The following is a 5,625-nucleotide window of genomic DNA, read 5'->3' as shown; positions in this document are numbered from 1 at the left end:
GAGACGGGGTTTCACCATGTTGACCAGGATGGTCTCGACTCTTGACCTCGTGATCCACCCGCCTCGGCCTCCCAAAGTGCTGGGATTACAGGCTTGAGCCACCGCGCCCAGCTGACCGCGTTCTTTAAAGAAAGGCGTTGACTGCATTTGAGATGTAACTCTCCATTCAAACTGAATACGAATAAGCTCCAAATAGCACGTGGAACATAGAAGGGGTTCAAAATTAGGCCAATGAAAAGTGCAATTTTGTTTTCATTGAAAGCAGAGACATCATCTTCAATTTAAGTTTCAGTATTATAATGCTGACATATAACTTACACACAGACAATCTCTCTTAAGGTGAAAGGTCGGTTAATTAATCTATTGCATCACCCATTCACCTATGCGTGCCAGCTGTTTGGAATAACTTGAAAAAATGATGGAAAATTCTTAATATTATTTGACAGTACAATATTTGTACGTAGACTCTGGTTATTTCAGAATGATGCTTCCCTGTTAGTCAATCTCACTACATGATGGAAAACAGATGTAAGATTAGGATGCAAAGTAGTTTTCCAGATCCTTGGTCCCAGCATGCTGCACAGCCGAGCCCCAGAGTTAACCAGCCAAGTGCTGACACATGTCTTACAGCAAAATATTCCTCACAGCCACAGTTCAAAGGCCTCGCTACCCTCCAGGGCAATTAATACAGCATCACGTTCAATGGTGCTTGAACCAAATGCATTGAATCCTCCGGGGAGAAATAACGAAGCAATCGCAGAGCTCAGACAAGAGCAGCATGCAGTGGTGGCTAAAGTTTCAGTTCTCAAAAACGTAGCTTTTCCTGAAAGCACGTGTAGTGTTACAGGGGGCTGTGCTCAGACTGTGTAATTTACTTGTAGGACAGATTCTGTGAGAGAACATAAAAACTGAATCACGGTTATTTTAAAAAGAAGGAAGAAAGGAAGAAAAGAAGATGAGGGAGAGAGAAAGGAAAGAATGGAAAGAAGGTAGGAAAAAAGAAAGGAAAGAAAGAGACAGAGAATCCGTTGACAGATGCTCACTTTACCATAGAGATTTCAAGTTTGTTTTACTGGAGAGATAACAACAAAGTCAAAAACAGTATGTATTCATCTGTTCTCACGCTGCTAATAACGACGTACCCAAGACTGGGTAATTTATAAAGGAAAAAGGTTTAATTGACTCATAGTTCCGCATGACTGAGGAGGCCTCAGGAAACGTACAACCATGGCAGAAGGGAAGCAAACACATCCTTCTTCACATGGTGGCAGGGAGGAGAAGTGTCAGGCAAAAGGGGAAAGTGCCCCTTAGAAAACCATCAGATCTCATGAGAGCTTACTATCACAAGAACAGCAGCCTGGGGGTAACCATCACCATGATTCCATTACCTACCACCAGGTCTTCCCAGGACATGTGGGGATTATGGCAACTACAATTCAAGATGAGATTTGGTTGGGGACACAGCCAAACCATATCACGATATGACTTTAATAAAATTGGAAGATACTGCTGGTAAGTTCTACCAGGAGAAACAAAAGTGCTTTTCTGAGACCTGAAGTAAGCATGGTATAATTTCATCCAGAGCAGATGAATTTAAGAAGTATGCCTTTGTCAGGTATCTTCCACATTCTTCTCTTAAAGTTTATTGGATTAAAAAAATGGCAACGAACAAACCATATTGGTTACATTTGAAAGTAAAATGAAATTGATACTGTGACAAGTCATACTTTACAATCACTTCCATGTAAATTGCAAGTAAATCTTTCTGCTTTTGACAGGACCCAGACACAGATCCCAAGACCAGCAAATGCTAAAGCTGACCTGCTGGTTATAATAGTCAGGTGCTTTTGGATGCCATGTTCACTCTTTCAGGCCATTGTGGCACCATTTAGTATTTTGTAAGAAAGCAATAATTCAGTGGCCAGAACAAGTAATTCAATATTCAGGGTATCTCACTTTCACAGAAGCTGAGAGAATAATTTGTGTCCAACTTTCAATTATCTCTATGCAGATTTTCCATATTGTGCATTATTTGTGTCCCTTGGGAGCTCTTTGTTACTATTTTCAGCAGCAGGGTGAGGAGGACAGCAGTACTGCCCCATGATATGCACCCAGGCTGTGCTGAGCAGAATATATTTGTAGTCTTTTCACATTTTTTCTCTCTTTAAAGTGGATAAAAGTAATATATTGTTCACTACAGAACACATAACTAAACAGAAATTAAAATTAAAAAAAATCTAGTCACTTAAGGATAATCATGTTAAATCTTAATAAATGTAATTCTAATTTTTAATTTTTTTTGCATGTACACACAAAAAGTGAATTTATGAGTAAAACCCTGCATGTTTCTATACAAAGACAGATATCATGTTGGAGAGAGAGAAAAGGCAAACTCTTAAGACAGACTACCAAAGATGAAAGCTCGTATCTGTCATTTACCAGCTGTTCTATCCTTCACAAATCACTTAAGATCTCTAGGCCTGGTTTCTTCATTCATAAACCAGGGACAATAGCAATGAGGTTGAGGTGAGCTACTTTGCCGGATATAAAGTACAGAGACATATTAGTCTATTATAAAGACTATAGAAATATTAGTTATCATTATTACCATTTTTACAATTCCTTTTTTACTTAACAAGTATCATGAACATCTTTTCGTGTCAATATACATTTATGTCTTCATTTGGAATGAGTGTACAGAATTAAATGCATTCTATGACTATCATAGTGCACTTTATAATAAATACTAGATGGAGTCTAGTTTTTTCTGCTACAGGCTACGTTATAATAAATATCCTTGTAAATATACCTTTGGATATTTATATTCCTTTTGATATATATATATAAGTGTGTGTGTGTGTGTGTGTGTGTGTATCTATCTATATATATAATTTGATCTATAAATTCTGGATATACCTATTATCTAGTAGTAATTAGTGAGCACAGAAACTCTACTGCTCACAAATTATTATAATCATGATTCAATAAGCCTATACAATTACAACCATCATTCAATAAACCTACATGAATCACCATTCAATGAACCTAGTGGAGAGCAAAAAACTCCAAAGAAATGGTCCCCAGATCTTTTGGAATACACCCAAACCCACTTCTACAAAAAATGGGAGAGACTCTCTAATCACAGCCAGTGGGAATCTAGAGGAAGCCTGGAGAGAAAACAGAAATCCTATCCACATTAAGTATCATGCTGCAGGAGAGAAGGAGAAGGGAAAACTGGTTGTGTTAAAATAATTCCTGTTTTGAGTAGCAGTATATTCACTGAACACGTATCTTTATATAACAATGCTATTTTGCTCATTCTATGAAACAAAAAAATTCTAAAAATCTTTGCAAACTTTGATAGATAGTCTTAATGGACTAGGTACTAGATGTATCTAGTAGTGAAATTATAGATAGATACATATATTAGTATACATCTAGTAGAATAATTTATAGACCAAATGATATGCATATTTTTAAGATTTTTGATTTGTATTGCCAAATTGTTCTCCAGGAAGTTTTCACCAATTTTATTTTCACCAGCACTATTTGGGAATATTCGTTTCCCCACACCTTTGCTAACGAAATATTATCTATTGGATATCTTTATTAAATAGTCAGTAAAGGTAACGAAACAAGAAAGACTTGAGTCAAAAAGAAAATGACCTAAAATTAATATCTTTAGAATGGAATTTTTCCTCCTTGAAGACTGTGCAACCCACGTTATAGCTATGCATGTCTTTGTATATGTATACATGTGTGCACATGCATTTGTGTATTTCTCTCTACATATGTATGTTCCTTCATTTAAAGCAGTCCATTATGTACCAAAATTTGCAAAGTTTTTTGAATTATTTTTAATTGGTGAATATGCTACTATTCAAAAAAAGGGATTATTCTTACACAACCAGTTTTCCATCCTCATTCCTTTTCCAAAGCACCCTATACATTTAATCTAGGTGTATATTATGTAAACAGTGAAGGAATGTGATATAATTGGTGCAGGGGAGGATCAACTAATAGACACTATTATGCTGCAGTAATAAAGATACAGCAAAATCCAATCTGACTTCTCTAATTGACAACGTTTCATTTTCTACAGGGCCCAGATCTGGAATTCACTACCAGTTTCTTTTTTAAAAAGCTTACCTCTCCTGTCTCGACTACAATACATCAACTTCCAGACCCTAGGATCCATGACAACAGGAACTGTGCGTATTTTAGCTCTCATTGTATCTTCAGAAGGTAACCAGAGAATGAACTGCTTCCGTGGTATCATCTTTCTCCATTTCTAATTGTTTAGGAATCCCTTTTTTATCTACTGGCTGCTCATCAAATGAGAATTCAATCTGCCTTACTGATAAACCTGAATCATTATTCAGAACAGGTCTCATTAGTTCATGAAGTGGGGTGTGAGTGTTAAGATTTAACAGCACCACACAGCCGTCCTGCTGTGTGAGACTTCAAATGGAGACGATTTCTTTCCTGGCTTCTTCTAGATTCCCACTGGCTGTGATCATCTCAGAGTCTCCTCCATTTTTCATAGATGGGGACTTGGGTGTACACCAAAGATCCGAAGATCACTTCTTTTTTTCTTTTTCTTTTTTGCTTCCCACTCTTCTATGAATTTATTGAACGGTGGTTGTAATAATTTGTGAGGAGTAGAGTTTCTGTACGCTTTCTCCACCACATCCTAGTTTTCTTTTAACCTTTTCTCCAGCCTTATGTTTAAGTGGCAATAGTTCAAAATTTTTAAATTTTTGTCTAAAAAACCAGAGCTGTGTGAAAATCCCTAGAATATTATTGAATCAGATTCCGAATAGTTCTACATTATTATATTTTTGTGACTTTTTGAAGGACACTTTGCACATCCAAAATGACTCTCAGAAAGCATTAGGAAAAGTGACACTCCCAGGAAAGTCTTTTCCTTAAGCCTGGAGGAGAACTAGACCTTAAAAGCTACGAAGGGGGAACTCTTGAAGAAGATGTAGAGAGCAGATTTGAGATAGAGAAACTGGGAACAACTTAATGTGAGGGGCAGGGAGCATGCTGCATGTTCCAAAATGCTAAGCTGACCAAAGTGGAAGGAACTTGACATCTGTACAAGGAAGTGTAATAGGTAAGGTTAAGTTAAAGTAGTTAAGCTAAGATTTGTATTTTTTAAAATTTAATCCACAGGTGAGAGTTGTGAAAGTTTTCTGAGAAGGGACTAAGGTGAGAAAAGCAGCATTTAAAAACTTCAGCCGGGAGCACTGGCTCATGCCTGTAATCCCAGCACTTTGGGAGGCTTAGGTGGGCGAATTACAAGGTCAGGAGACCATCCTGGCTAAGATGGTGAAACCTTATCTCTATTAAAAATACAAAAAATTAGCCTGGCATGGTGGCACATGCCTGTAGTCCCAGCTACTTGGGAGGCTGAGGCAGGAGAATTGCTTGAATCTGGGAAGTGGAGGCTACAGTGAGCCAAGATGACTTCGCTGTTGAACTCCAGCCTGGGCAGCAGAGTGAGACTCCATCTCTCTCACCCTCTCTCTTTCTCTCTCTCTTTGTGTGTGTGTGTGTGTGTGTGTGTGTGTGTGTGTGTGTGTGTATGTAACTTTCTGCTTACTTCCTAAGTGTGGAGCA

Source organism: Cebus imitator, unplaced genomic scaffold (assembly GCF_001604975.1).
Source record: "Cebus imitator isolate Cc_AM_T3 unplaced genomic scaffold, Cebus_imitator-1.0 Scaffold91, whole genome shotgun sequence".
In the NCBI taxonomy this organism is placed as follows: domain Eukaryota; kingdom Metazoa; phylum Chordata; class Mammalia; order Primates; family Cebidae; genus Cebus; species Cebus imitator.
Note: the sequence above shows the minus strand (reverse complement) of the source record.